Source organism: Arachis ipaensis, chromosome B9, assembly GCF_059453495.1.
Source record: "Arachis ipaensis isolate K30076 ecotype BB chromosome B9, ASM5945349v1, whole genome shotgun sequence".
NCBI classification, from domain to species: Eukaryota; Viridiplantae; Streptophyta; class Magnoliopsida; order Fabales; family Fabaceae; genus Arachis; species Arachis ipaensis.
The window spans coordinates 120,794,540-120,808,282 of record NC_142444.1 but is presented as its reverse complement, the minus strand read 5'-3'; the positions used below and the strand labels follow the sequence as shown (position 1 = coordinate 120,808,282).

Genomic DNA, 13,743 nt, shown 5'->3' with positions numbered 1-13,743 from the left:
CAATCACTCTGAGCTTCAATGGATAAAGTGAGATGCCAAAACTGTTCAGAAGCAAAAAGCTACTAGTCCCGCTCATCTAATTAGGATCTGAGCTTCAATAAAAAAAAAACTCTGAGATATTATTGCTTCTCAACCTATTAGTCTTCTATTTTATTTGTCTAGTTGCTTGAGGACAAGCAACAGTTTATGTTTGGTGTTGTGATGAGCGGATATTTTATACGCTTTTTGGGGATAATTTCATATAGTTCTGAGTATGTTTTAGTTAGTTTTTAGTCTATTTTTATTAGTTTTTAGGAAAAATTCATATTTCTGGACTTTACTATGAGTTGTGTGTTTTTCTGTAATTTCAGGTATTTTTCTGGCTGGAATTGAAGGAGCTGAGCAAAAATCTGATTTAGGCTGAAAAAGGACTGCTGATGCTGTTGGATTCTGACCTCCCTGCACTCAAAGTGGATTTTCTGGAGCTACAGAACTCGAAATGGCGTGCTTCCAATTGCGTTGGAAAGTAGACATCCAGGGCTTTCCAGCAATATATAATAGTCCATACTTTGCACAAGAATAGACGACGTAAACCGGCGTTCAACGCCAGTCCTCTGCCCAAGTCTGGCGTCCAGCGCCAGAAAAGGAGCAAAAACTGGAGTTGAACGCCCAAACTGGCACAAAAACTGGCGTTCAACTCCACAAATGGCCTCTGCACGTGAATTGCTTAAGTCTCAGCCCCAGCACACACCAAGTGGGCCCCAGCACACGGAAGTGGGCCCCAGAAGTGAATTTCTGCATCATCCATCATAGTTTATCCAATTTTTGTAAACCTAGGCTACTAGTTTAGTATTTAAACAACTTTTAGAGACTTATTTTTGCATCTCATGATATTTTTAGATCTAAACTTTGTATTCTCTGACAGCATGAGTCTCTAAACCCCATTGTTGGGGGTGAGGAGCTCTGCTGTGTCTCGATGAATTAATGCAAGTATTTCTGTTTTCCATTCAAACACGCTTGTTCCTATCTAAGATGGTCATTCGCGCTTAACTGTGATGAAGGTGATGATCTATGACATTCATCACCTTCCTCAAACCACGAACGTGTGCCTGACAACCACCTCCGTTCTATATCCGATCGAATGAGTATCTCTTAGATTCTGTAATCAGAATCTCCGTGGTATAAGCTAGAACTGATGGCAGCATTCATGAGAATCTGGAAAGTCTAAACCTTGTCTGTGGTATTCCGAGTAGGATTCAAGGATTGAATGACTGTGACGAGCTTCAAACTCTTGAAGGATGGGCGTTAGTGACAGACGCAAAAGGATAGTAAATCCTATTCCAACCGGATCGAGAACCAACCAGTGATTAGCCGTGCTGTGACAGAGCGCGTGAGCGTAGTTTTCACTGGAAGGATGGAAGGTAGCCATTGACAACGGTGATCCACCAACACACAGCTTGCCATAGGAGGACGTGCGTGCGTGAACAAGAAGACAGAGGAAAGCAGAGATTCAGAAGACAAAGCATCTCCAAAACTCCAACATATTCTCCATTACTGCATAACAAGTAACTTTTAATTCATGCTCTCCTGTTTATTCGCAATTCACTTGATAAACATAATTGACTTCCTGACTAAGATTTACAAGATAACCATAGATTTCTTCAAACCAACAATCTCCGTGGGATTCGACCCTTACTCACGTGAGGTATTACTTGGATGACCCAGTGCACTTGCTGGTTAGTGGTACGAGTTGTGAAAAGTGTGATTCACAATTCGTGCACCAAAGATTCTTGGTGACTTTACTGCACCTAATTCCAATTTACATGGAAGAAGCATCTCCATTCCTGCCATTGGAGCAAACAACTTTGAGCTGAAACCTCAATTAGTTTCTCTAATGCAGCAGAACTGCAAGTTTCATGGACTTCCATCTGAAGATCCTTTTCAGTTCTTAACTGAGTTCTTGAAGATATGTGATACTGTTAAGACTAATGGAGTAGATCCTGAAGTCTACAGGCTCATGCTTTTCCCTTTTGCTGTAAGAGACAGAGCTAGATTATGGTTGGATTCTCAACCCAAAGACAGCCTGAACTCTTGGGATAAGCTGGTCACGGCTTTCTTAGCCAAGTACTTTCCTCCTCAAAAGCTGAGCAAGCTTAGAGCTGATGTTCAAACCTTCAGACAAAAAGAAGGTGAATCCCTCTATGAAGCTTGGGAAAGATACAAACAGTTGACCAAAAAGTGTCCCTCTGACATGCTTTCAGAATGGACCATCCTGGATATATTCTATGATGGTTTATCTAAGCTATCAAAGATGTCACTGGACACTTCTGCAGGTGGATCCATTCACCTAAAGAAAACGCCTGCAGAAGCTCAAGAACTCATTGACATGGTTGCTAATAACCAGTTCATGTACACTTCTGAAAGGAATCCTGTGAATAATGGGACGCCTATGAAGAAGGGAGTTCTTGAGATTGATACTCTGAATGCCATATTGGCTCAGAACAAAATATTGACTCAGCAAGTCAATATGATCTCTCAGAGTCTGCATGGAATGCAAGCTGCATCCAACAGTACTCAAGAGGCTTCTCAAGCAGAAGAAGCTTATGATCCTGAGAACCCTACAATAGCAGAGGTAAATTACTTAGGTGAACCTTATGGAAACACCTATAACTCATCATGGAGAAATCATCCAAATTTCTCATGGAAGGATCAAAAGCCTCAACAAGGCTTTAATAATGGTTGAAGAAACAGGATTAACAATAATAAACCTTTTCCATCATCCACTCAGCAACAGACAGAGAACTCTGAACAAAATACTTCTAATTTAGCAAACTTAGTCTCTGATCTGTCTAAGGCCACTATAAGTTTCATGAATAAAACAAGATCTTCCATTAGAAATCTGGAAGCACAAGTGGGCCAGCTGAGTAAAAGGATCACTGAAATCCCTCCTAGTACTCTCCCAAGCAATACAGAAGAGAATCCAAAAGGAGAGTGCAAGGCCATTGACATAAGCACCATGGCCGAACCTGTGAGGAGAGGAGAGGATGTGAATCCCAAGGAGGAAGACCTCCTGGGACGTCCAGTGATCAATAAGGAGCTTCCCTCTGAGGAACCAAAGGACTCTGAGGCTCATCTAGAGACCATAGAGATCCCATTGAATCTCCTTATGCCCTTCCTGAGCTCTGATGAGTATTCCTCTTCTGAAGAGAATGAGGATGTTACTGAAGATCAAACTGCCAAGTTTCTTGGTGCAATCATGAAGCTGAATGCCAAACTATTTGGCATTGATACTTGGAAAGTTGAACCTCCCTTGTTCATCAATGAACTAAGTGATCTGGATCAACTGACATTACCTCAGAAGAGACAGGATCCTGGAAAGTTCATAATACCCTGTACCATAGGCACTGTGTGACCTTGGTTCAGGAATAAACCTCATGCCTCTCTCTGTAATAGAGAAACTAGGAATCTATGAGGTGCAAGCTGCTAAAATCTCATTAGAGATGGCAGACAGTTCTAGAAAACAGGCTTATGGACAAGTAGAGGACGTGTTAGTAAAGGTTGAAGGCCTTTACATCCCTGCTGATTTCATAGTCCTGGATACTGGAAAGGAAGAGGATGAATCCATCATCCTAGGAAGACCTTTCCTGGCCACAGCAAGAGCTGTGATTAATGTTGACAGAGGTGAACTAGTCCTTCAATGGAATGAGGACTCCCTTGTGTTTAAAACTCAAGGATCTCCCTCTGCAACCATGGAGAGGAAGCATGAAAAGCTTCTCTCAAAGCAGAGTCAACCCAAGCCCCCACAGTCAAACTCTAAGTTTGGTGTTGGGAGGCCACAACCAAACGCTAAGTTTGGTGTTGAACTCCCATATCCAAACTCTAAGTTTGGTGTTGGAGAGTCTCAATAAAGCTCTGCACATCTGTGAGGCTCCATGAGAGCCCACTGTCAAGCTATTGACACTAAAGAAGCGCTTGTTGGGAGGCAACCCAATGTTTATTTATCTAACTATAGGTTCATGATCATGTGGAGTCACAAAATAAATATAAAAATTGAAAACGGAATCAAAAACAGCAGAAGAAAAATCACACCCTAGAGGAGCATCTGTTTGGCGTTCAGTGCCAGAACAGAGCATGGTTCTGGCGCTGAACGCCCAAAATGGGCAGCAGCCTGGCGCTGAACGCCCAGAACAAGCATGGTTCTGGCGTTCAACGCCAGAAATGGCTAGTAAATGGGCGTTGAATGCCTAAAATGAGCACCAACCTGGCGCTGAACGCCCAGAGTTGTGTGCAAGGGCATTTTGCATGCCTAAATTGGTGCAGGGATGTAAATGCCTTGACACCTCAAGATCTGTGGACCCCACAGGATCATCTCAGGATCTGTAGACCCCACAGGATCCCCACCTACCTCATCATCTCTCTTTCCATTCATGATCATCCCTTCTGTTTTCCATCTACCACTCACATCCATACACCCACTACCTTCAAAATTCAACATCTCTCCCACCCAATCCCACCCATATGGCCGAATACACACATCCATCCATCTCCTCCATATCTTCTTCCTCTTCTTCTATTCTTTCTTCTTTTGCTCGAGGGCGAGCAACATTCTAAGTTTGGTGTGGTAAAAGCATAGCTTTTTTTGTTTTTTTTCCATAACCATTGATGGCACCTAAGGCTAGAGAAACCTCTAGAAAGAGGAAAGGGAAGACAAAAGCTTCCATCAAGGGTCTATAGCTCAGTGGTAGAACATTTGACTGCAAATCAAGAGATCCCTGAGATACCTCAGGGGATACATTTTCTTCCACACAATTATTGGAAGCAACTAAGGGTAGAACATCAAGAGCACTCCATCATGCTTCATGAAATAAAAGAAGATCAAAAAGCAATGAGGGAGGAGCAACAAAGACAAGGAAGAGACATAGAAGAGCTCAAGGACATCATTGGTTCCTCAAGAAGGAAACGCCACCATCACTAAGGTGGATTCATTCCTTGTTCTTATTTCTTTTGTTTTTCATTTTCTATGTTATGTGCTTATCTATGTTTGTGTCTTCATTACATGATCATCAGTAGTTAGTGACTATGTCTTAAAGTTATGAATGTCCTATGAATCCATCACCTCTCTTAAATGAAAAATGTTTTAATCCAAAAGAACAAGAAGTACATGAGTTTTGAATTTATCCTTGAACTTAGCTTAATTATATTGATGTGGTGACAATGCTTCTTGTTTTCTGAATGAATGCTTGAACAGTGCATATGTCTTTTGAAGTTGTTGTTTAAGAATGTTAAATATGTTGGCTCTTGAAAGAATAATAACTAGGAGACATGTTATTTGATAATCTGAAAAATCATAAAAATGATTCTTGAAGCAAGAAAAAGCAGCAAAGAACAAAGCTTGCAAAAAAAAAAAATAAAAAATAAAAAAAATAAAAAAAATAAAAAAAATAGGCGAAAAAAAATAGAAAGAAAAAGCAAGCAGAAAAAGCCAAAAGCTCTTAAAACCAAGAGGCAAGAGCAAAAAGCCAATAACCCTTAAAACCAAAAGGCAAGGGCAAATAAAAAGGATCCCAAGGCTTTGAGCATCAGTGGATAGGAGGGCCTAAAGGAATAAAATCCTGGTCTAAGCGGCTAAACCAAGCTGTCCCTAACCATGTGCTTGTGGCGTGTAGGTGTCAAGTGAAAACTTGAGACTGAGCGGTTAAAGTCAAGGTCCAAAGCAAAAAAAAGGAGTGTGCTTAAGAACCCTGGACACCTCTAATTGGGGACTTTAGCAAAGCTGAGTCACAATCTGAAAAGGTTCACCCAATTATGTGTCTGTGGCATTTATGTATCCGGTGGTAATACTGGAAAACAAAGTGCTTAGGGCCACGGCCTAGACTCATAAAGAAGCTGTGTTCAAGAATCATCATACTGAACTAAGAGAGTCAATAACACTATTCGAAATTTGAAGTTCCTATAGATGCCAATCATTCTAAACTTCAATGGATAAAGTGAGATGCCAAAACTATTCAAGAGGCAAAAAGCTATAAGTCCAGCTCATATGATTGAAGCTCTGTTTCATTGATAGTTTGGAATTTATAGTATATTCTCTTCTTTTTATCCTATTTGATTTTCAGTTGCTTGGGGACAAGCAACAATTTAAGTTTGGTGTTGTGATGAGCGGATAATTTATACGCTTTTTGACATTGTTTTTAGTATGTTTTTGTAGGATCTAGTTACTTTTAGGGATGTTTTCATTAGTTTTTATGTTAAATTCACATTTCTGGACTTTACTATGAGTTTGTGTGTTTTTCTGTGATTTCAGGTATTTTCTGGCTGAAATTGAGGGACTTGAGCAGAAATCAGATTCAGAGGTTGAAGAAGGACTGCTGATGCTGTTGGATTCTGACATCCCTGCACTCAAAGTGGATTTTCGGGAGCTACAGAACTCGAAATGGCGCGCTTCTAATTGCGTTGGAAAGTCGACATCTAGGGCTTTACATCAATGTATAATAGTCCATACTTTGGCCAAGAATAGATGACGTAAACTGGCGTTCAACGCCAGCTCTCTGCCCAAATCTGGCGTCCAGCGCCAGAAAAGGAGCCAAAACCAGAGTTGAACGCCCAAACTGGCACAAAAACTGGCATTCAACTCCAAGAAGGACCTCTACACGTGCAACACTCAGGCTCAGCCTAAACACACACCAAGTGGGCCCAGGAAGTGGATTTATGCATCAATTACTTACTCATGTAAACCCTAGTAGCTAGTTTATTATAAATAGGACCTTTTACTATTGTATTAGGCATCTTTTGATCATCTTTGGATCCTGGATTGTATTTTGATCATGTGATCACGTTTTAGGGGGCTGGCCATCTCGGCCATGCCTGGACCTTTCACTTATGTATTTTCAACGGTAGAGTTTCTACACTCCATAGATTAAGGTGTGGAGCTCTGCTGTTCCTCAAAGATTAATGCAAAGTACTACTGTTTTCTATTCAATTCATCTTATTTCGCTTCTAAGATATCCATTCGCACCCAAGAACATGATGAAGGTGATGATTATGTGTGACGCTCATCACCATTCTCCCCTATGAACACGTGCCTGACAAACACTTCCGTTCTACATGAAATAAGCTAGAATGAATATCTCTTAGATCTCCTAACCAGAATCTTCGTGGCGTAAGCTAGAATGATGGCAGCATTCAAGAGAATCCAGAAAGTCTAAACCTTGTCTGTGGTATTCCGAGTAGGATTCAATGATTGAATGACTGTGACGAGCTTCAAACTCGCGAGTGCTGGGCGTTAGTGACAGACGCAAAAGGAGGGTGAATCCTATTCCAGCATGATCGAGAACCGACAGATGATTAGCCGTGCTGTGACAGAGCATGTGAGCATATTTTTCACTGAGAGGAGGGGATGTAGCCACTGACAACGGTGATGCCCTTGCATAAAGTCAGCCATGGAAAGGAGTAAGACTGATTGGATGAAGATAGCAGGAAAACAGAGATTCAGAGGAACGAAAGCATCTCCATTCGCTTATCTGAAATTCTCACCAATGAATTACATAAGTATTTCTATCCCTATTTTATTAGTTATTATTCGAAAACACCATTATCAATTTATATCTGCCTAACTGAGATTTGCAAAGTGACTATAGCTTGCTTCATACCAACAATCTCCGTGGGATTCGACCCTTACTCACGTAAGGTATTACTTGGACGACCCAGTGCACTTGCTGGTTAGTTGTATCGAAGTTGTGAACCATGGTATTGGCACCATGTTCTTGGCGCCATTGCCAGGGAAAGAAAGAGCCATGAATTTTACATAATCAAAGTGTAATCACGATTACGCGTACCAAGTTGCTCACATTGCCAGGGATTCGAGCCTGGATATCACAATTTCGTGCACTAGCAGGTTTGGTGTCCCTAGAATACTAATCAGTGATGGGGGCACTCACTTCTGCAATAAACAGCTTTACTTTGCCATGGTTCGGTATGGAATTTGCCACAAGGTGGCCACTCCATATCATCCATAAACCAATGGGCAAGCTGAAGTCTCTAACAGAGAATTAAAGAGAATCCTGGAACGGACAGTAAATACCCGTAGAAAGGATTGGGCACGGAGCTTGGATGATGCTCTGTGGGCTTACAGGACAGCATTCAAGACCCCCATAGGGACATCTCCATACCAACTCGTGTATGGTAAGGCATGTCACCTGCCCGTGGAACTGGAATATAAGGCCTACTGGGCAACCAGATTCCTAAACTTTGATGCCAAATTAGCAGGAGAAAAATGATTGCTCCAGCTAAATGAGCTAGAGGAATTCAGATTCACAGTTTTCGAAAATGCCAAGCTTTATAAAGAAAAATAAAAAAAATGGCATGACAGAAAGCTGTCATCTAGAATCTTTGAACCAGGACAGAAGGTCCTGTTGTTTAACTCTAGACTCAGGCTATTCCCCGGGAAACTGAAATCCCGGTGGAGGGGACCATACGTGATTACAAGTGTATCACCATATGGTTATGTGGAGCTTCAAGATATTGATTCTGATAAGAAGTTCATTGTCAATGGACAAAGAATCAAGCATTATCTTGAAGGCAACATTGAACAAGAATGCTCAAGGCTGAAGCTAGATTAAAAGCTCAGCAAGGTCCAGCTAAAGACAATAAAGAAGCGCTTGCTGGGAGGCAACCCAGCCATGGGGCAACAATCCTCTAAGCATTTTGCCCTATTTCTATTTTTATTTTTTATTTTTATTTGTTTATATAGAGTTCATTGACAACAAGGTAAATAATCATTTACAGAAGACCTCGGCACACAAAACAGAGAAAAAGAGCTCACTGGCAAGAAAATGCCAGTAAAAGTATATTTTGGGCGTTCAACGCCCAAAATGGGCATCCACTGGGCGTTGAACGCCAGTAATGGTAGCAATCTGGGCGTTCAACGCCAGAAAGGGGCACCCACTGGGCGTTGAACGCCAGTAATGGCAGCAGCTGGGCGTTGAACGCCCAGGAGAGCAGCATTTGGGCGCTGAACGCCCAAAACAGGCAGTGTTTGGGCGTTCAAACGCCAGGAAGGCAGGGAGGAGCCAAATTCATTTTTTCCACACGTATTTCCATTCTAATTTCAAATTTTATGTTTCAATGCATGATTTTTACATGAACATGTTAAGAACCCTGATTTCTAAAATCCTTAATTTCTAAAAATCCCTCTTCCCAAATTCAATCCAACTCTTTTCAAATCTTTTCTGAAAACAAATCTATCTTTTTCACTTTAAAATCTTTTCAACTAATCCATATCTTTTTCAAACCTCCATATTATCTTTTTCAAAATTCAGATTTATCTTTTTCAAAAATCTATCATATCTCTTCAAAATTAAACTATATCTTTTATCTTATCTTTTTCAACTCAATCTTTTTATCTTATCTTTTCCAATTTTTCGAAAACCCACCCCCCATCCCTTTAAATTTGGGTTCGGCCTCCCTCCTCCTCCATCAACAATTGCACCTAGCTCTCCTTCTATCCCTCTCCTTTCTTTTCTTTTGCTTGAGGACAAGAAAACCTCTAAGTTTGGTGTGTTTATCCGAGATCACTAAGATCATGGCTCCTAAAGGAAAACAACCCACTCCAAGAGGCAAGAAAGAGAGCGTTCCAAAACCACTTTGGAATCAAGGGAAGTTCTTATCTAAAGAACATTCAGACCATTATCTTAATATAATGGGTCTGAGATCAGTGATCCCGGAAGTTAGATTCGATCTGAAAGAAGATGAATATCCAGAGATCCAGGAGCAAATTCGAATCAAGAACTGGGAAGTCCTAGCTAATCCTGAAATGAAAGTAGGAAGGAACATGGTCCAGGAGTTCTATGCTAATATGTGGCAGACTGACAAGCAAAAACTATCTAGAACTGCCTTCTATGAATTTCGGACCATGGTCAGAGGAAAGATTGTTCATACCACCCCTGACAAGATCAGAGAGATCTTAAAGCTACCTCAGCTAAAGGACGATCCAGACTCCTTCAACAGGAGGATGATGAGAGCAGACATTGACCTGGATAAGATTCTAGAGGACATATGTATCCCTGGAGCCAGGTGGACCACCAACACAAAGGGTGTCCCAAATCAACCCAAGAGAGAGGATCTCAAACCAGTCGCCAGAGGATGGCTAGACTTCATTGGGCGTTCTCTGTTGCCTACTAGCAACCGTTCTGAAGTCACAGTTAAAAGAGCAGTGATGATCCATTGCATCATGATGGGAAAGGAAGTGGAGGTTCATCAGCTGATTTCAGCTGAACTCTACAAAATTGTTAACAAAAATTCTAAAGAGGCCAGGTTGGCTTATCCAAGCGTGATTTCTCTGCTCTGCAAGGACGCTGGAGTAAGGATGGGAATAACTGAGTATATCCCAATTGAGAAGCCAATCACCAAAGCATCAATGGAAAAACAACAAGCACAGGAGGATCCCATCAAGAAGAGAGCACAGGAATTCCTCCCAGAGATCCCTCAATCTGAATACTGGGAGTATCTTGAGACGTCTGTTACCAAGATACGGGAAGCTATGGAGCAAATAATAAAAGAACAGAAAGAACACAGTCAAATGCTGACCTATATGTTTAAAGAACAAGAGGAGCAAGGGCGTGACTTAAGGGAATTGAAGCGCCAAAAGTCTTCTCTTGCAGGACCAAGCACCCCTAGGATCAGAGGAACCCCCCGTTCCCCCGGAATAAAGGTTGTTAATTTCCAATTTCTGCCTTAACTCTGTGACAGTGTCCTTATAGAAGTTTACCTTAAGAGTCATATAGTAGTAATTAGTGTCTATTTTGATTTTATCTCCAATTAAGCTATAGTTTATTTTTCTCATCATCAGTAAACATGAATAAAGTAGTAGATCTTTTGAATAAGAGGCAATAAAATTTCGAGTTTTAATAAGAGAAATTCTAAGTAGTTAAATGTGGTGGCAATGTTTTTTTTGTCTTCTGAATGAATGCTTGAACAGTGCATATGTCTTTTGAATTTGTTGTTTAAGACTGTTAAATATGTTGGCTCTTGAAAGAATGATGAACATGAGACATGTTATTGATAATCTGAAAAATCATAAAAATGATTCTTGAAGCAAGAAAAAGCAGCAAAGAACAAAGCTTGCAAAAAAAAAAAAAGAGAGAAAAAGCAAGCAGAAAAAGCCAATAACCCTTAAAACCAAAAGGCAAGGGCAAATGAAAAGGATCTCAAGGCTTTGACCATCAGTGGATAGGAGGGCCTAAAGGACTAAAATCCTGGTCTAAGCGGCTAAACCAAGCTGTCCCTAACCATGTGCTTGTGGCGTGAAGGTGTTAAGTGAAAACTTGAGACTGAGCGGTTAAAGTCAAGGTCCAAGGCAAAAAGAAGAGTGTGCTTAAGAACTCTGGACACCTCTAATTGGGGACTTTAGCAAGGCTGAGTCACAATCTGAAAAGGTTCACCCAGTTATGTGTCTGTGGCATTTATGTATCTGGTGGTAATACTGGAAAACAAAGTGCTTAGGGCCATGGCCAAGACTCATAAAGAAGCTGTGTTCAAGAATCATCACACTGAACTAAGAGAATCAATAACACTATCTGAATTTTGAGTTCCTATAGATGCCAATCACTCTGAGCTTCAATGGATAAAGTGAGATGCCAAAACTGTTCGGAAGCAAAAAGCTACTAGTCCCACTCATCTAATTAGAATCTGAGCTTCACTCAAGAAAACTCTGAGATATTATTGCTTCTCAACCTATTAGTCTTCTATTTTATTTGTCTGGTTGCTTGAGAACAAGCAACAGTTTAAGTTTGGTGTTGTGATGAGCGGATATTTTATACACTTTTTGGGGTTAATTTCATATAGTTTTGAGTATGTTCTAGTTAGTTTTTAGTCTATTTTCATTAGTTTTTAGGAAAAATTCATATTTCTGGACTTTAATATGAGTTGTGTGTTTTTCTGTAATTTCAGGTATTTTTCTGGCTGAAATTGAAGGAGCTGAGCAAAAATCTGATTCAAGCTGAAAAAGGACTGCTGATGCTGTTGGATTCTGACCTCCCTGCACTCAAAATGAATTTTCTGGAGCTACAGAACTCGAAATGGCATGCTTCCAATTGCGTTGGAAAGTAGACATCCAGGGCTTTTCAGCAATATATAATATTTTATACTTTGCACAAGAATAGACGACGTAAACTGGCGTTCAACGCCAGTTCTCTACCCAATTCAGGCGTCCAGCGCCAGAAAAGGATCAAAAGCTGGAGTTGAACGCCCAAACTGGCACAAAAACTGGCGTTCAACTCCACAAATGGCCTCTGCACGTGACTTGCTTAAATCTCAGCCCCAGCACACACCAAGTGGGCCCCAGAAGTGGATCTCTGCATCACCCATCATAGTCTACTCATTTTTTGTAAACCTAGGCTACTAGTTTAGTATTTAAACAACTTTTAGAGACTTATTTCGTACCTCATGACATTTTAGATAAAAACTTTGTATTTTCTAACGGCATGAGTCTCTAAACCCCATTGTTGGGGGTGAGGAGCTCTGCTGTGTCTCGATGAATTAATGCAAGTATTTCTGTTTTCCATTCAAACACGCTTGTTCCTATCTAAGATGTTCATTCGCGCTTAACTGTGATGGAGGTGATGATCTGTGACACTCATCACCTTCCTCAAATCATGAACGTGTGCATGACAACCACCTCCGTTCTATATACGATTGAATGAGTATCTCTTAGATTCCTTAATCAGAATCTCCGTGGTATAAGCTAGAACTGATGGCGGCATTCATGAGAATCCGGAAAGTCTAAACCTTGTCTGTGGTATTCCGAGTAGGATTCAAGGATTGAATGACTGTGACGAGCTTCAAACTCCTGAAGGCTGGGCGTTAGTGACAAATGCAAAAGGATAGTAAATCCTATTCCAACCGGTGATTAGCCGTGCTGTGACAGAGCGTGTGAGCGTAGTTTTCACTGGAAGGATGGAAGGTAGCCATTGACAACGGTGATCCACCAACACACAGCTTGCCATAGGAGGACGTGCGTGCGTGAACAAGAAGACAGAGGAAAGCAGAGATTCAGAAGACAAAGCATCTCCAAAACTCCAACATATTCTCCATTACTACATAACAAGTAACCTTTAATCCATGCTCTATTGTTTATTTGCAATTCAACTGATAAACATAACTGACTTCCTGACTAAGATTTACAAGATAACCATAGATTGCTTCAAACCAACAATCTCCGTGGGATTCGACCCTTACTCACGTGAGGTATTACTTGGACGACCCAGTGCACTTGCTGGTCAGTGGTACTAGTTGTGAAAAGTGTGATTCACAATTCGTCCACCAGCTACCCAGGTCCGACCCGCACCTCGCTCAAAAGGCCCAAAAACCGGCCCTCCAGAGCTCCTAACCAACTTTTGAATTCACTCGTCCATCTTATCTTAACCAGATAAGATAAGATAAGATACTCATCACCACCTATAAATAGGGGACCCAAGCCCCTCCAGGTATTCATTAATTCCACATACCTTATACCTCTTAGATCCATTCTGACTTGAGCGTCGAAGTGTCTTTGCAGGTACCTCCCCCCATTGCTCCAGTCAAGCGACCCGGCTTCAGCCTTGATCCGCAGGTTCCCGATCCACCCTTCAAACCCGTACCAAAGACATCTCGTACATTGGCGCCGTCTGTGGGGAACTTGCGCCAGCCAAGCCGGATGGGGGACGTCTTAGAGGAAACCCCCTCAAGCCAGGATGACTCCCGACCGCTTCATCCAACCCCAGAACACCGGGA

At 41.4% G+C, this 13,743-nt stretch overlaps 1 non-coding gene across 1 annotated transcript; it reads right to left on the bottom strand.

Annotated features, from left to right (window-relative positions):
* Positions 1–2,128: 2,128 nt before the first annotated feature.
* On the bottom strand, positions 2,129–2,236 carry LOC148546130 (small nucleolar RNA R71). The gene has a single exon (XR_015901654.1). It is a non-coding gene; the product is annotated as a small nucleolar RNA R71 (small nucleolar RNA).
* Between the last annotated feature and the right edge of the window lie 11,507 nt (positions 2,237–13,743).